General features: G+C 44.1%; 1 long non-coding RNA gene across 1 annotated transcript; it reads right to left on the reverse strand.

Moving 5' to 3' along the window:
• Positions 1-1,089: 1,089 nt before the first annotated feature.
• LOC140848253 (uncharacterized) lies at positions 1,090-21,789 on the reverse strand. The gene is made up of 3 exons (XR_012128824.1): positions 21,748-21,789; positions 18,365-18,535; positions 1,090-1,714 (listed from the first exon to the last, which is right to left on the reverse strand). It is a non-coding gene; the product is annotated as an uncharacterized lncRNA (long non-coding RNA).
• Positions 21,790-22,027: the final 238 nt, after the last annotated feature.

The following is a 22,027-nucleotide window of genomic DNA, read 5'->3' on the forward strand; positions in this document are numbered from 1 at the left end:
GGGTATGCCAGCCTGCTTGCTGCAGTCCTCCGCAGCGAGCTCCCCACAGCCAGCCCTGGCGAGTCCCCAATTCCTGGTCAGAGCCCAGTGCTCCAGGCATCACCCCGACAGCGAGTAATGGCAGGGCCACCCATGAGCAGCTGAGCTTTGGTTATGCCCTGAGCTCCTGGTGTCTACAGATTAATTCACAAACTCTGCTTTCTTTAAACAAGCCTCCAGACCTTGAATAGTTAATCACAGGCAAAGTCTTACTGAGGCACAAGTAATTTCTAAAGCTTAGTTCCACGCTGCTTTTTGATACACACAGCATTGTGCTCTGACAGAACTTGCAAGCTTAAGCCCTGAAAGCAAATGGGGTGCTTTACTGACTTTCCCACACTTTGGCAAGGTTTTCCTGTCTAATGTGGCTGTGTTGTAGGGGTTTGCTTAGCCTTTTTTTGTAGCAAAAACTCCACTTGATTAACGAATGTGACTTACCATATTATAAAACACAGGAACCATAAGAGTGTATATCAATAACACCTTAATAAAAAATTAAAAAATTAAAAATACAACACAGGCACCTTCTAGAAGCAGGTTCTTGCTCATAACGTCACTGCCATGTTAGCTGTAGTTCATAGTGCAACTTCTGTGTGCTTGGAGGATTTGTCTGTATCCTCACTTATCAGTCTTTCTGACGTTCTTTATATAAGATTCCCTCCCCCCTTTTCAAGATCCTGCTGTTACATAGAGATATATAGAACACAGTCCCAATTAAGTGCCTTTCCTCTCCTCGTTAAACTTCCCACACCTCCCAGCTCTAACAAAGATGACAAGCCCAATTAAGCAATTTAAAATAGCAGGTCTCTACAAGCGCCCCATGGAGGCTGCTATATATTACTTTACTGCATATTACACCCTAAGAGAAATGTCCAAAAAGGGAAACAGAGATACTGAGATGTCGGCTCCTAAGTTAGCCTGTCGGGCAGTCATCACAGAAGAGCTCAATGTTCCAGCCCATCCAGGATGTTTCAACATATATTTCCCTCCCACTTAGTCCTTTGTGACAGAGGCAAAACATTTAAGGAGAAGGGGACAAGATATGGGTCGCACAAAGTTTCGATTTATTGGAGTATTTATCTTCAGAGGATTCATTCTCCCGGGGGCTAACTAGAGTGCCCTTGGAATAAGAGGCAAATGAATAATGAGGCTTCAAAGTTTGCACATATGCATGATACTTACACAAATGCCAGCGCTTCCTTTTGAACCTGGATTTACTATGTGGAGGCTCCTGCCACCTTATGGTCAAATTGCATCGTGGCAAAGCACAAAGTCGGGCACTTGTTGCTCTTCTCTAAGCTGGTGGGCTTCCGCCTTGAGCCAAAACTAGTCAAACGGATATTACATCTTCCTCCACTGAGTTCACGTGTCAAGGACGTAAAAGAGTGCAATGTATTTGAGGATGTTTCTCCAAGTCAGTTGAGGAAAGATTATTAATTCGTTCAATCTTCGTAATAAAAGAAATAGAAAGGTAGCTCGGTGCACCAGGAAAACTAGATTTGGGGTTTGTCTTTGCCACGAGCCAAATGTTGAGAAGTTTAAACACTTTCAGTTCATGTACTTCATGGAGAGATTGAGCAAACCAAGAGAATGTCTCTTCTTCTGAATTGGATGGGAAAGAAAATATCGGTGGACGTCTGTAGGCTTCTGTATAACCATTTGCTACATGTTACACCTTGAAAGAAATGCGCAAGAAAGGAAATACAGATATTAAAATCTTGGGTACATTGATATCATAGACACACAAGTTGAATAGCTTATCAAAACAGTGGTCTGTTTTAACTTGGAGAGAATTTAGACCATTATAGGTCCAGTTGCCTCCAACTTCACAAACTCAGTAATGACTGTTGCAATATCTATCATAAAAACTGTATTCATACTAAATGTAATGAAATGATAGCAGTAAAAATAACAAGTACCGAAAGTAAAAATTCTCCAGTTCTACTGTCTTTTGTCTTTAGAGCTAAGGTTGTTTTGTTTGTTTATAGTGTCTCCTGAATCAGGAATATAGTCTGATGCAATAACCTTATTTTCTACCCTGCCTCTTCTAAAGTACCATAGATTTATGGGGTAGGAAGGAAAGAGGCTAACATCCGAGTGCCTTCTATATATTGGACACCAGGTGGATGTTTTCAGATACACCTCCTTTCACATCCCAAAACCCTGATAAGAGAGAGACGGTTGTCCTTGTCTTTACAGAGGGGAAGCGGAGACAGAGCCGCTAAGTGGTTTAGCAGGTGAAATGCAGAATGAGTGTAAGAGCTGGGATTTGAACTATGGAACAGGTGGCCATGGCAAAGATGTAATTATGGGATTTGGCTGTTCTGTAGTGGTCGGACTCATTTAATACGAGGAGTGAAATCTGGCACATGAAAGCTCAAAAAACGCAACCCCCTCTCCAAGGTATGTATATGAATATGAATTCCACATGCTGATCTGATGTACTCAGTTAAGCTGAGGGGAGGTAGTAGCTACCACTGGTTGGTGGATGCCTCCCTCTGAACCTGGTGGATGTCTCGGCTCTGACCTGGGGGTGATGAACCCTTTAGAGCAAGTTCAGAGGGGACTGGGACCTCACCAGCCCTTAAGACACTGTAACACCCTGGACTATCACAGCTGTTGGGAGTACTTTGTTTTGAATATTCTCAGGCGTTAAGTGTGGCCAGTGGTCAGCAGCCAGAGCTCCCCAGCTACTGCAGCTCCCCCAGCCTTGAGATACCAGATTTCCAAACACCGCTTCCCTATGTCATGGTCAAAAGAGATACCGCAGCTTACAGGAAGGAGCGCAAAACGGAACTAAAGAATGCAAAACGACCCTGAAGAGAGGGAGTCATCAATGCGGTGACAGCAATATTCACCACAGCCTCTTTCTGGGGCAATGGGAGGGGCGCCTCCCTCCACAGCCCCTTGAATCTCATTACAGATGCAGCTCAGGAAATGACAGTTGAAATCTATTTGCCACTGGACAGGATGGCACTGTTGTGGGGCACGAATAGGTTATCTGAAGGTTGTGATGGGTAAGGAAATGCACTGTCCCACTGACAGGAGAGAAAGCAGCTACAATTCTGCAGCGATTAGAGACAGGGGGGCCTTTTTTTATGAGTTTGGAGGAGGGGATGGAGCAGAGATGGGAGGCTGGCTTTCAAACTCAGGAATCTTGGGCCATTGCCAAAGTCATTTTCCCATTTCCTCCTTTGCCCGCTTTCTCCCTGCAAGGGAGAGGGTGGTCCCCAGGCTCAGCAGCTGGCTCTGAGTAACGGAGGAGGGGAGGCCTGTTCCATCACTCAGCCAGGGAGGCCACAGCTCTGAGCTGCTGCAATAGCAGCACCCCAGCACGGCAGCTTTGCACTCAAGGCCCAGAGGGACTCAGAGAGAATCTGGCTGTACTCAGGTTCTGGTAGGGGGAGGCCAGAAGTTCCCCATTAGCTCTGCTGGTTCTGGCAGGAACCTCCATTGTGTCTGGGTCTCAGCCTGGTAGACTGAGAGGAACTGACTTAAACACAATTCTACCCTAGATTTGGAAGGAGGGGGAGGTGAGACCTACCACCACCCCACAGACCTATTCCTAGGAAAGCATAACCCAAGAGACCAGCCCACCACGCACCCATACTAACTGGATGCTTAAGTCATGACCCAATTCTCACCTTTATTTTTTCTCTTACTTTTTATTTTTCTGGCATTCCAGTAGTGAAGTTTATGAACTCCATGTTATAATAATCTTCTCAATAATGGAGGCAATAAATTGAAAATCAGTTCAAAGATTCTTTCATTAGAACGTAATTGTGGCCTAATCATTTCAGAAACAAATTGTTTCCCTAGTAAGATTATAAGTCATTGTAGGTCAGCCACCACCCTTATTTTTCCTAAACCCCCCTTTCCAAGAGTCCCTCCAGCCTCTGCCTGCCCGTGCCAGTGTAGACTATAGCACTTACAATGGTTTGGGGGCTCTACGAAGGCATGTTTCTCTTTTGTGAGTTATAAACTCGAAGTACAAAATCTAACAAAATACATAATTTTCCCTTGACTCAGTATTCATCCTCTGCTGATGAGGAAAATTAAGTCAGTGAATATGAATAAAAACATCAACATGGCTTTACCTCTGAGAAATCTACCACAAGTAATGAGGTTATTCCTTGTGACACAATGCTTTCTGTGATCACAGATTTATTCAAAGCTCGTTTGTCAAATGATCCAAGATTATTCTTTGCTCAGAGTTGAAAGAGGTCACATGCTCAAAGGGTGGGGGGCTCATTCGTGGATTCACTGCTTACCCCTCACCCTGGTAGATGGCACAGTACAGAGTTTGCAGACAAACTTGTAGATACAAGTTGCTCTTTTGAAGGAATTTGAAATTCACTGATTTGGGCAGGCAAATCATTAGAGAAGGATCTTCTGCTGAAGTTTACCTGGTAGAAAACCCGGCACATATCTGGTAGCTCCTAGGTCCCAGGCTTTCTTCTAGACATTGCATGTTTTCCAGTGAACTCTTCATCTGTGAATAGTTACTATTATCCCCATTTCCGGAAGAAAATGTGAGACTTAGAGGTAAGACTGCTAGTGTATAGACTGATGTTTCTGTAGGGGAGGAAAAATCATTTCCCCTTTATTGTTCTGGGTCTTGGCTAAAACCCCTATAGTAAAGGACAGATTAGCAAGAGAAAAGCAAACAGAAGTTTATTCACATGTATACCTTAGGTAAACAGGGAAGATACCCAGGGAAAAATGAGTAACTCAGAGAAGTGGCTTAGAGCTCCAGCTCAAATACCATCTTTAGCTAAAGACAAAAGGAGGCGTTGGGGGAGGTCAGTTATGGGAGTTTGTCAGAAAAAGCATAGTAAATGCGGGTAAGGTTTATTATGCAGATTTAAATCAGTGCCTTCCCCGTTGATAGGATCCCTTGTAAATTAGTCATCCTTCTCTTCCGGTTGCAGAGGGAGATACCCTTACAATGGAAATTTCCTTTATATGCAAGTTTCCTTTACAAAAGTGTAACTTCTGCTCTTCAGAGCTTCTCCTATGTCTGCTGTTTCTCAAAATAATCCTTATGCCAAGGAAGTATATTTTGGGGTGCTATGTTCTGCTCCTCTTCATTCCAAACACAAGTCTGCCTAAACTCCAAAGCCCACATAGTTCCCTTATGTCCAGAAAACAAAAAGGACATAGATTTGACAGAGCAAGTGGATGGGGGGAGCCTTAGGGTAGGGGAGTCACTGACACCCCTATGGCCAGCAGAGCACCCCCTTGTATGCAAAGTGCTCAATTAATATATGCCCATTAATTTTTTCCTTGTTTATTTGACTTCTATATTTAAGAGGGTAAAGTCAAAAGGGCAACGAGAGTCCTATTCACAGGATTGAGAAAGGCTGTGGGAATGCCCGGATGGGCTGCAGATTTTACTGTGAAGCTGATACAAAGACATTACCATTCATTTATGAGAGTGACATTATTAAAGATTAATATGCGTGCTATATGGATAGAATGAGAAGGATAATATTACAGACAGAGAGAACTATTAGGATAAGAGTTTGGACTTCAGGGGCCCTGTGAACTTGCTGGCATTATACTCAAAATTTTGTGTGTAGGCGCACAGTTACATTTTGAGGGGGGAACGAAATTCATAAATTCCATGAAACCTCAAAGGAGTCTATGCACACAATAAAGTTTAAGGACCTCAAAGTAAAAGCCCAGACTGTTGACCAGTGATGGAAATACAAAGAAGAAGATCAGTACAATGGTTTTTGGGATAAATTAACAGGGTTTAATGACTGATTGTTGATAGGCAATAAAGGAAAGGAATGAATCAAAGATGAATAGATGAATAGATTTCACATTCAGCTATCTTACAGTGCTATTATCAGAAATGAGGAAGAAGGAAGTCAAGAAAATGTTGAATTGTCATGACTGAGAAATATGCAACAGGGAACCTTTTGTTGTAGGGAGAATGTAGGAACAAAGCTTACTGAAGGGGTAGCTTCATGTCATCTGTGTAGAGATGTTCACTGGATGGATGTCTTCAAAATGAGATGCCTTCTAGGTAGGAAAAGACCAGGAGAGCGTAGGATCCCAAGAGCTAAGCGAGTCTGGGAATGAAGGAGATGATCGGCAAGCAGGTGCATTTGAGAGCTCAAGGGCGCTGCTGCCACTCAAATAACCTGTCAATGAGACAGAGAACATTCCTTGATTGCAGATGGGCAGGGCCAAATTGCAATTTATATGGATTTGGAGTTTGGTTTAAGGTGAGTCTTTCAATGCTGGGTCTTGTCGTTATAGAAGGTAGGCAGCCAGAAGCGGACAGGGAAGAGGGAGGGGGTCTTCAGTCATGATCTTGCTTATATTCTACGCATCCTGTCCGAGCCGTACCCGTGGGGAGGGAGGATATAGATAACAGATGGGCCAAAACTGGCTGGTTCCAACATGGAGACGCTGCCCCTTACTTCCCCTGCAAATATATCTTACTCGCATTCACATAGTAAAATGCACACCTCGTACTCCATGATGGTTCTGAGGAGAAGCAAATAGAGTCAAAAAAACTCCCCCACCTGCCATGAGGGTTGAACAGGCCTGAACTCCAGGAAGATTCCACCTGGTCCCTTTGAATCCTGATCTTACTTAGTGAATATTTATCTCCCTTCATATACAAAAGGCTCCTTGTCGCTTCCTGCGTGGCCCCCCTGGGTCTGCCTGCACTTAGTCTCTTCTTTCTTTCAATCTAAATATTCAAATAATGTCTTCATGTTCAAGGCTTTTCTGCATCCATTCTTGAATTTCTTTCTCACAATGAGACCAAGGACCCATCTCTGGCGACACTCTTAGGACTAGGTAAGAATCATGACCTGATTGTCTAGCGTTGGTGGACACTGAAAGGCAAGGGTTTTCAGGTGAGAGTTTTAAAGCCACTTCCTCTTAGAGTCAATGCATGTTTGATGATATCTGCTGAATACGCAATAGTCTGATGTTCATTTAAATGGATTTAGTAGGGAACTGTTCGTGATCTTTGAGGCTGTCGGGGTTTGAGTTCTCTGAGAACGCACCTACGTTCCTTGTCTCCCTTCATCGCTCACCAGTCCCCTCAGTCGTCCCGATGCCACCCAGTCCAGTCCTTTCACCACCTGTGTGCTGCTTAATCTGAGCTGAATCCTGGGCAGGGTGGTGCTCCCAGATGGGCTTCAGCTCTCCCACATTGAGGCCCTAATTTACATACTGTATGCGCAGTGCTGACTTCGAAACACCCCATTTGTGCATAAAAAGCAGAAGTTTTTGCATCTGCTGGAATTCTTCTCAAACCAAACGTTCACTGCGAAAAAGTAGAAGAGAGGATCTTCAATCACCACAGAGAGTGACGAAGAGGCACCTTTGCCTCTCGTGTTTGGGGTATTTACATCGTAGCTCTGAAGAACAGATGGAGAAAGCCGACGGGTGCTCTTTGCTCCCTTCACTCCCTCGCGCCTGCCTCCTCCTGGCTGCTCTGCCAGGAAGCAGCCTGCACCCAGGCAACTGCCTGAAAACAGAACCAGGCGGGCAAAGGACTCATTCCCTGAAACCAGAAATCTCCAGACGCTTCCTTCATCTCCACCGTGGTCCTCATCTGCACGTCCTCCAGGACGAAAACCAGGAGGTGGGGCTGACATGTCACGCCATCTGGGGTCATTACTGCAAGATTTTTTCTCAGATGCACTTTTTCTTAAAGAATGGTGTGTTGCAGGCTGAAAACCCTACCCTGTTAAGGCACATTGCAGGCCACAAAGCCCTTCCTGTTCTATTCTGCTGGCCTTTCATGGTGGCGGGCAGGGCAATCGCTCAGGTCTCTGCATCTCCAAGAACGCTCTCAATTTCCTGATCTTAATCTTAGGGGTGTCGTAAAGTCAGTGTTGAAAGATTTTATTCTCTGCCTCAGTTCCTGCCTCCAAAAATACAGCTGCGACGGAGAAGGAACTGCACAGTGAGTCAGCTGAAAGGAATGTGGGAAGCCCAGGCCTCTGCAGTAGCTTTGAACGCAGCCAGCTGGATCTTAGAGTGACACCTAGAGTTGACACTGTAAGGCCAGCTCTTCCCCATGTGGCATCATCACCGTGTCCGTACTCATGACAGCGATTGGGTCTCTTTACACATGATACGTGACTTGTAGTGCACACATTAGTGTGCAACTGTCACATTTTTTTTTTCCTCCTGAATCCAAAATAATTTGATGTGACTCACCACCCTATTAGGCTGCTAGAAAAATTCTATTTCAGTCATGATAGGTTTGCCCTTGCACAGCTCCCAAACCCACTGTTTGGGAAGGTCACACGAGGCCCTAAGTAGTACTGTATTTTTAGGAAAGTGTCCTCCATTTTCAAGTCCAAACAGGTCCCCCCTGATTTGCGCATTGTCCAGGATACAGACAGATGATTTGAATCCCGCCCTCAGGAGTTACTTAATCTCCCTGAATCTCAATTTCCTTTCCGTAAAATCATTGAATCTACCTCTGGTGAGGACCAAATGAGGGAAGGGAAGGGAAATACGTGCCTGACACAGAGTAAGTGTGCAAAGGGTATTTCCTTTCGTTCTGCTTCCAATCCTGCTGCACTTATTTTTTCTGCTTAGTTCCCAGCACTGTACAGGAGGCCCTGACAAAGACTCCCTGCCTGACCAGACCGCACAGGTTCCTCTGAGCCCTTGTTTGACTTGCTCCCAGCCCTCACCAGTATGTCCTCGTGAGCCCTATTTTAGCAAGAATCCTGCTAAATCCATTTAGCCAGAACCCCTCACCCTCCATATTTGATCACCCTCATCCTTTCTCCTCCACGTCTCCCCCAGAGGATACTTGATCACCATCACCTGCCAGTTTAGCCAAAAATTACCCTTTCCTCTTAGTAATCTGCCACCCACTTACCACCCAACCTTCTTCCTTGTCTGTAAATCTCCCAACAGACCTTGTTATATTCGGAGCTGCGCCCAACCTCTCTCCCCTACTGGAAAACCCCATTGCAGTGGCCTCTATACCTAATGTGACAGTCCTAAGTAAACACTTGAACAAATGTCTAAATAATTTTTTTTAACAGCACCCAAGAGAGTAAAGCCACACAACCTGCTCTTCAGACATCTGTAACACCCACATACAGAAAAGACATGTATTAAGGCTTAACCTTATCCTCCAAAGATTCTGCTGTATCACCTTTGCTCCCGTGCAATCAAAGCCTGGAACTCTCCACATCTGTAATAATGCTGTAGTAATAAGGAGGGTCTAAGAAAATTTGCCTTAAACACACCAAATGTCTGTGGACTGGAGAAGACAGAAGTATGAATGACTAGGGAGCAAAGATCTGTGATTATTTCTGCCTCCAGATGATGCTGTCAGTATCAAAATGAGCTTTCCTTGTCTAGAAAATGCAGGTCTTGCACTGGGGCAGGCATTTCAGTAAATCACAGAGACACCGTCAGCAGGCACAAGCCAGTTATTTAGAAAAAGGGCTTATATATCTCCATCAAAGCTGGTTGCTGTATTTTCTTTTCTGACAGTCTAAACATGTTCTCTGACACCGCAAGTCATTTTGCAAACCTGGAAAACAATGAAAATGACAAATGGAATGTATCAAAACCAGAGCTGCGGAGGATAGGGAGGAGGGGGAAACCCTTTCTATTTCACTTCTCCACTGTGTAACTTAATCTGCTCTCGCGCCTAATTCTTCTTGACTCTTTTCTCCATAAGGAAATTAATTTGTTGACAGACAACTCCAGAAATTTTGGCCAGGGCAACTATTAGAAATCTGCCATGCTTTGGACTAAAACTGACCATGTAGGTGTCTATAGCCAATAAATCAGTACAAATTTTTTATACACTGTATTATATTGTTGCTACCTGTTATGTGTGATCTTTTTGTTAGTCTTAAAGGATCGTATATCTTATAACATCCATAATACCTAAGGTAACAGTAGATACACACTGGGCGTTAAGTACTTGTTGGTAGGTGAAGTCCCAGTCTGGAAACATTGTACATGGCAAGGGAAGCTATATAGAGAGTATCTGCACGTGTGTGCGCACGCGCGCGCGCACACACACACACACACACACACACACACACACACACACACACCATCTATGAAGGTAAAGCAGGAACATCAATTTGTAATCTGCTTGAACACCAATCTGTAATCTATTTGATAGCCAGATCTTGTCTTTGGTTTCTTCCACAACATCTAGCATAAAGCTGGGTATATAGTAGTAGCTTTTGACAGATGCTGGCCCATTGGATTTCTGCCGCAGGTGACATGAAGATGGGAATGATAACTTAGGGCTGTCACACTTCCTAAGTGTTCTTCCTTTCTTCTGAAAATCACTCTGAGAAAATAAAGAATTCATTTGCTGCAAAATATAGTATGTCAAATTTTCCCCTTTGAATTCTGAAGAAACAGGCTGTCAAACACAATGATGTAAATGAATTCTTTCAATAGGTTTAATAACAGCCGTGGGAGGAAGATGAGTCACAGCTAATGTATGTGCTGTTTACAGGGAGTGTGACAATAAAAACGCATAAATAATTAGAAAAGAAAAATAGCCCATTTAGCTCCTTTACCAACAAACTAGAGCTGTTCCAAGCATGCTCAACACCCAGAGTTGTCACACTCTCTACATGGTGCTTATTCCTCCTGGTCCATAGATTCAGTGATCAGATAGGATATAAATTAAGATGCTATAACAAAAACCTCACAATAAAAAATGACTTGAAGCAGATTAAAGTTTATTTCTCTTTCATGTAAAACACCAGGGAGGTGCTCCAGGGCAGGTGTAGTGGCTCCACAATCATGAAAGTCCCAGGCTACTTCTATCATATTTCTCTGCCCTCTTCAACTTGATGCTTTCATTTCCTATCCCAGTATGGCTGCTCTGACTCCTGCCATCACAACTGCATTCCAAGCAATGGAAACAAGAGAGCAAGAGAATGAAAATATATCCTTATCCTTTCAGGGCACAGCACAGAGATTTCTCACATCAGTTCTCACCTAGTATAAAGAGGATTAAAAGGCTTTATTCTGGGCAGCTCTGTGCAGTTAAAAATTCAGGAGTTCATTATCAAAGGGAGGAGGAGAGAAGACATACTGGGGAACGATCAGCAGGCCTTGCACAGTACATCTGCTGTTAGTAATCTCCTAGCTTTTTCTGCATGACTCAGAACAGTGATTCTCAAACTTATTTAGGAGGTGAAGCACTTGGGAATCGTGGCCCAAATGTGAACATGAGATGCTCAATATCAATGTGTCAAAAATATCTTACATGGATCATTAGTCCCACAAACAGATTGGAGAAAAAATATGGTGCTGAGTCAAATAAGTTTGGGAAACAGTGAAACCCCATCCTTTCCTGGAGACATGTGGATGCATTCTCACTCTGTAGCCTCTGAGAAACAGTTTAATTTTATTTAATCCAGTATTCCTCAAACTTATTTGACTGAAGACATTTTTGTATAAGCCAAAAATCCCACAGAATTAGTGTGGTGCAAAATACACATTGGAAGACAGATTTAATTTCATCCTCCAAGCTGGAGGCAACCTTATTAGCAGGTAATATGACTGTTGATTATAACAGTTTAAAAATCACACTATAAGCTCTTGTGTTTCAAAACAGAACAAGCCCTTAGACTAAGAATAATTAGGTGTTTCCGAGTCTCTTGCTTTATATTGTATGTGCATGTGTGTGTTGCTTTTTCACTCGTTTTATTCCACAAGCGTAGCAAGTCATTGGTAAAAATATAAAAGAAAGCTGGCAAAAATACTATTGATTGGTTACATTCTTCCAGGAACCGGGAAATTTCCCCATTAATGTGTGAATGAAACATCTGAGCCAACATCACAAAATAACCTATATATAGCTTGAAAATCAATAGGCTTTTAAGACACAATTTCTACCAAACACATATTTTGGGAACAATGATGAATCCACAAAATACAGCAAGTTTGAGGATTTTTTTTCCCCTCTATGTGCTGGTACTGCACATTTGTACCTATTTCCAATTGATTCTTGCCTCTCAAAAATAAAAAATGGTTTTAAATAAAAAACAACTCATTTTGCTAACTCTATAAATAGGGATGGCAATTTCATGTAGGGCACCTAGGTTGACCCACATGACCCCCCCCCTCAACAACCCCAAGAACTCAAAAGTGTTCACATGCCTCATGCACTAAGACGTGGCCTTTCTGGTTTTTTTGCAATGTGCTAGATGTAACAGTATTTTCAAAAGTCAGATCACGTGGGCCCTGGCTCACCCCTTGTTTTAGGGGTGCCAACAGGCTCACCCCTGTTGGCAACCATTCCCATTAAATGTCTAAGACATTATAAAACAGTTAATTTAAGTGAATATTTTCTGTCTGTATAGAACAATTTGAGACGTAACCGAGATGAAATGGATAACCTGACCTCCACCCTCCTTTGTTTCCTCATTTTGCTATTTGCTTTTGAGTGACCTCACCATGCTCATGAACTTCAACTTTTATCTATACTGGCGATGCAGTGTCTGTAGTCGCAGCTCAAATCTCCCTCCTGAGCTCCAGATTTTTTTCGACTCAGTCATCAAACAAGGATGATACGACAGTCCACCCAGTTCCCCTCGTCATAAACTTGAATGTCATCCAAGAACCCTATCGTATCCCTTAAAAAGCACTTCCTACCCAGCTTCTCAAATACACCTCTTATCCTGCACTCGATTTGGCACTGCCCAAGCTCAAGTACTCATCACCTCTTGCTTAAACTATTACTGTAGCTTCCCTTTTAATCCCCTGTCAATAATCTTCACCTTGTCCAAATTATTCTCCAATCCAGATTACTCTTTCTGTCACTTAAGTCTTAAATTCTCCCTCTATATAAGACTTTGAATAACGATTAATTGCCTACAAGCAGCAATTCTCAAATTTAGTAGTGTTATGTCTTCTTGTGAGTGAAAAATAAAAACAAAAAACCCATGTGTATTAGTTCCCGAGGGCTGCTATAACAAATACCCCTCATTGGATGGCTTCAACCAGAGCACCACAAGTGCCCATTTTAAATACTAAAGAAGAGAATTCATGACTTAAAACAGTGCCAAGCAATAGTATGCACTCAGTACATGATAGCATATTAAAATATTCAAATGGACATAAAAAACTAATCAGCCATGACGATCTTTATCTTCAGTTGAAGCCGTTCCTTGGACGCATTCTTCCATAGCCCATGGCATTAATACAAGCATAGGATTAGCATAGAAGAGAAAAAGAAAGAGAAATCTGAACCTTAAAAAAAAAAACTTCAAGAGAAAGTCTAAGTTTTTTTCTTAACCAATTTTGGTCTGAGAAAGTCAAAAGCAGCATAAGGATTATGAAAAAATAAGAGGAACGTTCGGGGCTGATGGAACTGCTCTGTGCCTTAATTATGGTGGTGGTTCCATGGATGTGCATAACTGTCAGAATTCATCAAATTATGTGTTTTCACTGGGTTCTATTCATTGTTTGTAAATTATTCTTTGATAAAAAAGCATTCATATCTATATATTCCTATCAATAATTTAAATTATTTAGATGTATAAAGGCAATTATTTTCAACCTAGCAAAAAATAAATAAAAATAATTCGGGGGGAGAAAGGGAATGCTACTGGGTCTGTTAATACTCTCATTTGCAAGTGACGGAAGCCCGCAGACGAGCAAGCCTGATCCAAATGGATTTTATTGGTCAGATAAATGAGCAGTGATTCCAGGCCCAGCTGGTTCCAGGCTCAGGATCTGGCTTCCCTTTAACTTTGCTTCATCAGGCTTAACTAGAAGTGGACCTGTTACCAAAAGCCAATTTCACTGCACTTACAGGGGGCAGCCAGGAAGCATACAGCTGCTCTTGAAGGTGCTCGTTTGAACACAAAGTGGAAACAAGCTAAAACGAAATAGCTGAAAGAAATAAGTATATCTGGTAAAATGGAATTTAATGTTTTGGGCTAAATTGTGATCCCCCCCCCCCCCCAATTCCTATGTTGAAGTCTTAACACCCAGGACCTGGAAGGTGACGATATTTGGACATACAGCCTTTAAAGAGGTGGTTAAGGCTAAATGAGGTCAGTAGGGTGGGCCCGAATCCAACATGATGGCATCCTTATAAAAAGAGAAGATCAGGACACAGGCACACCCAGAGGGAAGGCCACGGGCGGACGCAGGGGGAGGGCGGCCAAGCCCAGGAGAGGGGCCTCAGGAGGAGCCAGCCCTGCCAGCTCCTGGACCTCGGGCTCCCGGCCCCCAGAGCTGTGAAAGGACATTTCTGCTGTTTAAGCCGCCCAGTCTGTGGCACTTCTCTGTGGCAGTCCTAGCAAACTCACACAGTCAGCGCAGGGGCCATTCAGCCAAGCTGGTGTCCGTGCACAGCACAGTCCCGCATGCGACCTCCCCTCGGGCCTCCCCTCTGGGCCCCGTCCTTCCGGGCTCACAGCCTCAGTCCAGCAAGTCCCGAGATCCACCCTGATACAGGGCATATTACATGTGTTGTGAAATCACACGTTCCGTTTACATTTAAACGCTTCCTTTTTGGCTTTGACTGTGCTTTCTTCTCGGTCACCTCCCAACCGACACTATGAGGAAGGAACAACAGTCCACTTTCTGACCTCCAAAAGAGGTTCATGGGACCCACGGGCCAAGGCTATGAAACCTGGAGCTTCTGGTTTGCACGAGCCAGACCCAGGGGAAGGAAGGAATAAGGCCTTTCCTTCCAAAGGCAAAGCTTGGACAGAGCAGGGCACCTTTAGTCAGTAAACTAGACCAAATATAGAAATTCATGGACTCATCCCTCCTCACCCCGAGGGAGAAGATGAAGATTTCACTGGCAGGGAGACAGAAGGAACAAGAGGGGAGGACCCCGGAGCCTCCTGAACTGGAGGTGCCGTGGGGAGAGATAAGGAGCTAACGACAAGGAGATCTTCCTCAGACAGGGGCATCATCTGTGGCAGCACCAGGACTTCCAGGGCACATAGCGCTCTCCGTCTCAGAGACACAGCCAGTCCACGGGAGACCAGCATGGTGCATGCGGGAGCAGCATTCACAACGCCATCCATATGCCCGACAGAGGCATCCGGTCAACAGCAGCCTGCATGTGACCTGCCAGCTGTCTAACAGAAGTGACACCTCTCTGAGCTTCAGATTGTGGCCAACCCGTGCAAACTTTAGTTTAGGAACTGTGCCCATTTCAGAATCACTTTAATCCCCCAAAATAAAGGTGATGCCTTGGAAGCTCAGGTTAAGGCTGAGACTTTGGGGAAGGGAAAGTCCCCAGAATCTGTACTGTGTGGGACTGAACACAACTGACCAGAGACGTCCACCCTGAAGCCCTCCGAGCAAGCTGAAACTAAACCTTTTGTATGTGCACACCTCTGCCCAGGAAACCACTGCAGGGTCCTAACTGATGTAGGGCTGGGCTTGTACTCCACCACCCACTTCCTGAGCAGGGAGCAAGTCCTCCAGGTGCACAGACCAAGGACAGGAATCCTCCATGCAAATGGGCCACTGGGATTGGAACGAGGCATATTGCTACGTTAGCAGCAATGAAGGTTTAGGTGGCCAGAGCAACAGGTGTCCACTATACCCTGTAACATTTTGTTCTTACACTTTAGGTTTTCCCAGAAAAAGAGAACATTTTTTTTTCTCTCTCTCTCTCTCTGAAATTCACATACACTGCCCAGAAGCTCTTGACCTTCCTGAAGTCTTTGGTAAACAGTAGTAGAGAATGCATGATAACAGCAGGCCACAATGAAGATGCATGCCCATAACCAGATCAGAGGTCAGATAACAAGGTCAGAAATGGTCAGTCTTAGAGGAACAATGGGAATTCATACAAAGAAATGGAATTGGCTATTTGTGTAAATACTTCTTATGTGTCAGCTCCATAAAATGATACTTTGCAAATGTGGAGGGGAAACTAGTCTATCCCCCACAGATCTTCAAAATATCAAGGGTGCTCGCACCAAGGGCTTGTCCAGAAGACACAGATAAGCTTCATTGTGGGTAGTCACTGGAGCTTGTAATGTTCTGTTTTATTAATCTGGGTGTTAGTCGTCAGATGTATTCAGTTTGTGAAAAATCATTGGGCTGTGCACCTGTGATGTATGTTCATTTCAGTATCTCAGTAAAAGATTTTAAAGAGAGAAAAGCAACAGAGACATAACCTTGTAAATTAATGTCTAAGTATTTGAAGTAGCCCTTTAATGATAGAAGTCACAAGTCATTGGTAGGGAATATGGACATAAACTAATTTGGTGGGAGGAGAGCTGTCGGGTTTTTCAGACTGGCAGTTGAGTGGTCTGCTTACAGAAAGGGCTCTGCTCGTTCAAGCAAGGATGACTCTCTCAGGTCCCTCACAAGCCAGGGGCATGTCCAGCTCGGTCTGCTCCCGCCCATGCTCCCCTGCTGGGCACAGGCAGGGTCCTGACCCTGTTGGGCACTTTGCTACCAGGGAGGGGTTGGCCTCCTGTGCAGTTGTAAGGCCTCCGTGCCCTGGTAGATGGACCCACAGCCCCTTGCCCCAAACCCTCTGGGCCAGATACGCTACAGAACACGGGACATTTTCAAATCTTAGAAAGGAAAGACAGTGAGTACACTGTGTATCTGGCAGGGGTAGAAGTAGAGGAAGTCTGGAACATGGCATTCTTTCTGCAGTCTTCTAGAACATGACGCGTGGCTGTGGGTGAAATGTGTAAGACAAAACAGGCCAGTGCAAAGGGAAAAGTTGGTCAATTCATTTCGAATTCTCTCACTACCTAGCTTTCCTTCTTTATCCTAAAATCATAACATTTCTCTACAACAGTCAGAACGCACCCAGTCACAGGGACCATCCATACAGAGCTATGCTGCAGAGACCAGGGGAGCCAGTCATCTTGAATGACTTTTTTGAACTGCTTTACAGGCGTGTGACACTGTTCAGGGACAACAGAGCAGGGCCCTCTGTGCAAAATCACTTCTGTTGTGCACTACATGGCAGGCATTTGTCACAAGATTTATGACAAAGGAATTGTACCACATGCCGCCCTGATAGGGGTATTAGTGTCTAGATTAGTGAAAACCAATCCTGGTCAAATCTCCTGTCTGCCCGGAGAACTAAAACAAGAATAAGCTTCACTGTATCATTGTCCTTGGGTGGGAGAGGGCCCATTCCGACCTCTCTTCATCCTGCTAAGTCTGGGGCATCATCCCTGAACTCGGGCCCACTTCAGTGAACTTTTACTTTTATGGATATTTGCTTAAAAAATTCTTTCAATGACAAAGAGAAGGTTACATTTTCCCTCATTTAGCCATTTCTACCTCTGTGCTTAGAAGGATGGTATTTTTGCATTTGCTAAAATACCATCTAATGAGGATGGCAAGATTGGCTCTAGAAAATAAATTATTAAGGAGAACTTTCTCTTCTAGAAGGAAATTAAATGAATAGCAAGTAGTCCTGTTATTAGATTTTCGATGACTTTAATTTCTGAACACCAACTGGAAAGAAAATAGCGTGTTATAATGTATAATTTCTGATAATAGTAATAATAAAGATTTTATTTGCAATCTTATTATTCAGTGAGAAGGTTACTAAGCAATTTACCAGAGTGTGGGCTGAGGACTGTAAAATCTCATTTACGAACAAATGACACAATGAGTTGCCATGGCAAAGGACCGGTCAAAACAGAATAATGTTCTGACTCATTTGAAATTTATTGAGGCAATGATCATCTGATATAAAGGAAGCAATTTCATTCTCATGGTCTATGAACTTTCTGGAAAGAATGCAAAGAGTACCTGAAAACTAGAAATTCTAAAGTCCTGTTCCTCAAACTTGGCTGCCTTGTTGATATCATCTGGAAAGTTTTAAAATACAGTGAAATCTGAGTCCCAACCCGAGAGATTCTGATTTAATGGGTGTGAAGTGCAGGCTTGAGTTGGGATTCTTAAAGTCCTCCAGGTGATTCTAATGCACAGCCAGACTGATGTCACATCCTTCCATCCAAAGAGCATAGTGAAAGTAAGCTTAGGTGTCACATTTGAGGGCTTTGTGTTAAAGGTAATTATATTGGTGTGTCTAAAGACAAGTGAAGAAATTAAATATAGAAGTAGAATAGAACATTTAATGGAATAATGTAAAACATAACATTGTCTATTGATGTAACAGTATTAGATTATGTTTTATGTATTATAGGTCTACCACTATAATACATTTGTGTGATAGTAGAAATATAGGAAGGCATATAATCCCAGAGCTTATAAAGTTTTACATTCAAATTAACTGAATCTGAAGCATATTAGTATACAATGAAAAATAAATTTTGTTTCAGAGACTGTCCAGTATGCAGATACTTTGAAAAAACCTCTTTACCTTCACCTGTAAAATCAGGTTGTGGCCAGGCAGGGCAAAGGTCTTTCTTGCTTGATGTCACTGGAAGCAACTAATTTGGTTTCCATTCAACTCTGAGTTATTCAGCCTCATTGCACTTCATGAAGCCAAATGATGATACAGATGCTAGCAGAAGATCTCAGAAACACAAAGCTGCAGTCACAAAGGACATCAAATTTAAGTCAGTTGTCACCAGTGAGAAAACTCACTGGTGTCAGAATTTATATATTCATTCATAAGGCATTTCTTGAACACCTACTACTTACAAAGCAATGAGCTTTATAAAAATGAAGGAGTGATGGGGGGTACTCGATAATAAGGGTGAATGTAGTAACCACATTGTTTTTCATGTGAAACCTTCATAAGAGTGTATACCAATAATACCTTAATAAAAAGTTAAAAAATGGAGGAGTGACAACTGGAACTGTATCTGTAAGGTTTTACTTCTTGAAAGGATCTGAGGTAAGTATGAGTAAGTTATAGCATTTGTTCAGTATACCCAATGAACATATATGTCCACTGCATTTTTCTTTATACTTTTCATATACGTTTGGAATATCTCACTTAAGAAAAATTGACTTCAACAGGGACTCTAAATTGAAGAAATCTACTATCAAGGAACTGAAATAAGAGAGCTGCATAAACAACAATAATATAAATTTGAAAGTAATGGGTGATATGCAGTAATAGTATATTTCTCAGTCTTTTAACAGTTGAAAGCAGGTATTGAGTGGACAGCTTTCTATATGGCGATTTAGGGACCCAGGTTCCATCTTCTCATGGTCCCACCATCTCCTCCAGCCCCTTGGCCCTTCACTGGATCCTCAGCATCCAGCTGGCATTCTGGGTAATAGGATGGAGGCTGGCATGGCAGGTTTTTTGTAAGTCAGACTTTAGACTGGCACATCTAACTTCTACCCTTATTCTGTTGTCTGGACCCCAGTCACGTGACCAGCCCTAAGTGAAGCCTGGAAAATGTGGTCTGGCTGTTTGTCCAGGAAGAAGGGTGAAAGGGTTTAGTGAGCATCTGTGCACAAACGCAAAAAGGTAGAAAATGCGCTGCATGCAAGAAACAGAGAACAAAAATGGAAAAGAGGAGCATGGATAGATTGGCTGATGTTCAGCTGTTTAAAACAATGAAACACTTCTGAACCAGTTGTAAAGAGGAACCGGCCCCAGCCCCTGAATATCCACACTCTCGTCTCAGCTCCCACCTGGGCTACCCGGGTCTCCCGAATGCAGCTGGGCTCCCGTAGCCGTGGGGTCTGACGGATGCCCAGGCCTTACTGGCTGTTACACGTTTTGTGTATCATCTCTGAACAAAGGACTGTGAGAGGGACTGACAGCAGGATTTGGAGAGGTGGGCTGGAGCCAGTTCCTGATGTCCTCAAATGCCACATGATGAAGTTGGGAATTTATTCTTTAAGAGGGAGGAGTGTGTTCATCACAGATTTTTTTTGAGTAGGCAAGTAATAGGATCAGAGCTTTGTTTAGAAAGACGTCTCTGACAGCAGCTAATTTAGGACGATATGAAGAGAGAGGAAGTTGGATCAGGGATTAAATGATCTTTGTAAATGAATGACACCACGTTATTAAAAACAGCAGGGAGGCCACCCCTAATTAGATATTCCCGTTATTAAGGTAAGGGAAATATTGCCAACAAATGAGTCAGACCTGACTGTATTATTTTGTTCTAATTATCAATGTTTATAACTGCAATTGCTATTGCTGAATCTGTGTGAGTGGCAAAGTAATTCTGGTATACATCGGAGGGCTCTAGGCTGGCATCATTGGGTCACCGCCCTGCATATGCTGCCTCAACCACCTCTGAAAGGGCCAGAACCTGCTCTGTTCTGCCTGTTAAATGAGGGACATATGTGGGATTTCCTCACCCTACATTTTTCCTGCACACCCACACCCACGCACATACACACATGAGCAAGCATGCACATGTACACCTCCCCCCACACACACACCCTCCCAGGACTCTGCCATCTAAGAGGGAATCCTGTACCTGCCCTCATGTGTTTACTGGAACCCACTTGCTACATATTTGCCAGCCCCAAATCCCAAAATGGACACAATTTCCCCTCTTATCTTTCTAGTTTTCAGGCTGTTCGCCTTTGACTTCATAATCAAAGCCAAATGATTCTTACTGTGTACTGCTAAGGCCACGATCCCCCTGCCGCATCCCAGGCCCTTCCCTTGCCCCACCCAGGCTCGTGAAATGAACCCTGCTTTCCCTGCCCCAGCCGTGGAGGGCTAGCCGGCCCTGGGGGCTGCATATCTGCCCCGATCCCCGCTAACATCTTGCTAATGTCACCCTCCCGAGAAGGGAATGACGCTTCATTCTCTGCATGTTTGCGCGACCCGTGCCGCGTCGTGGGTTCAGGGTTTGGGGTTTGCTAGTTTCCTTGTGGTCTGAGCTGCCAGGAATCATCTGCGACTGAATCCTCCATGATGCCTCAGTCAGGACTCAGTGAAAAGTGTTTGGATGGTGAGACTGATGAGCAGGCGGAACACCGAACTGAAGACAGATTCGGGCCCTGGTCCCGGCGCTCGCCGCCCACAGCCCCAGCTCCCCTGGGCTCAGGCAGGCCGGAGGGCTGAGGTGGGCCGGTGTTTGCTCAGACTCCATCCTGTGCAGCATGGTTCTGCAGGGAATTAATAGCAGACACTGGGGGGCAAAAGCATGCTGGGAACATGGAGCTGCTTCATACAGATTTCCGACACAAGTTAAACGAAAATAGGCTTCTTCAGGAATTCTCAGAGCCTTTAATATGTAAAGAAGCTTTGCGATAATGTAAAGAAAGATATGATACATATCATTAACCCAAATTATTTGGCCATGAAGCCCTCTTGAGTTAGAATGTCTTGACAGGCCGGCTCTCCGAGGAACTCAGGTTTAGCCTGGATTAACCTCAGGTCCCCTCCACTCTTCCAGCGCCTGCCCGGATGGTAAGACCTCCAGAAAGCCTGATACTTGTCTTTTTCTTCTGAATTTTTGCAATGTTATCTATGGCACTTCCTGGCATTGACCTTGAATCTGTGATGGGTCTGACTTGCGGGTGTGCCGGGGTCTGAAGCATCTGGGCCCCCACAGTGCCGATCCCGGGGCTTCCCAGGGCCCACAGCAAAGCTCCACTCATCGGTCCCGGACCCCATCCTTCCGTCTCTCCTCTGCCCCCTCCTTCCTGCCGGCACTCACCTCCCTATGCATTCCCCTTTGCCACAAGGTGACCTGATTAAATGCAATGCTTATCAGGACACCCCCAGCTTAAATCCCTTTGACATCTCCCTCTTCCCCACAGAAAAGTCCAGACCTGTCCTGAGACATACACCTCCATTTTCTGGCCCCTGCCTACCTTCTGGTCTCTGCCTGCCACAACACCAAACCGTCACACGCCCACACACATGCGCGCGTGTGCACACACACACACACACACACACACACACACACTCAGTGCTGCTTCTTGCCTGCAATCTCCCCTCCTCCCTTTCCTACTGGAGACATGCTAGCTCCACTTGGTGACATGTTATCATGTGACTGGGTGCCAGAATGTTCTGGAATCTAGGGCATCTAGTTTGCACAGACCCAGACCCAGCTTCAAAGAGAGGAAGGAGCACTACAGGGTGGGCTTGGGG

This window comes from Manis javanica, chromosome 3 (assembly GCF_040802235.1).
Source record: "Manis javanica isolate MJ-LG chromosome 3, MJ_LKY, whole genome shotgun sequence".
Lineage (NCBI taxonomy): Eukaryota > Metazoa > Chordata > Mammalia > Pholidota > Manidae > Manis > Manis javanica.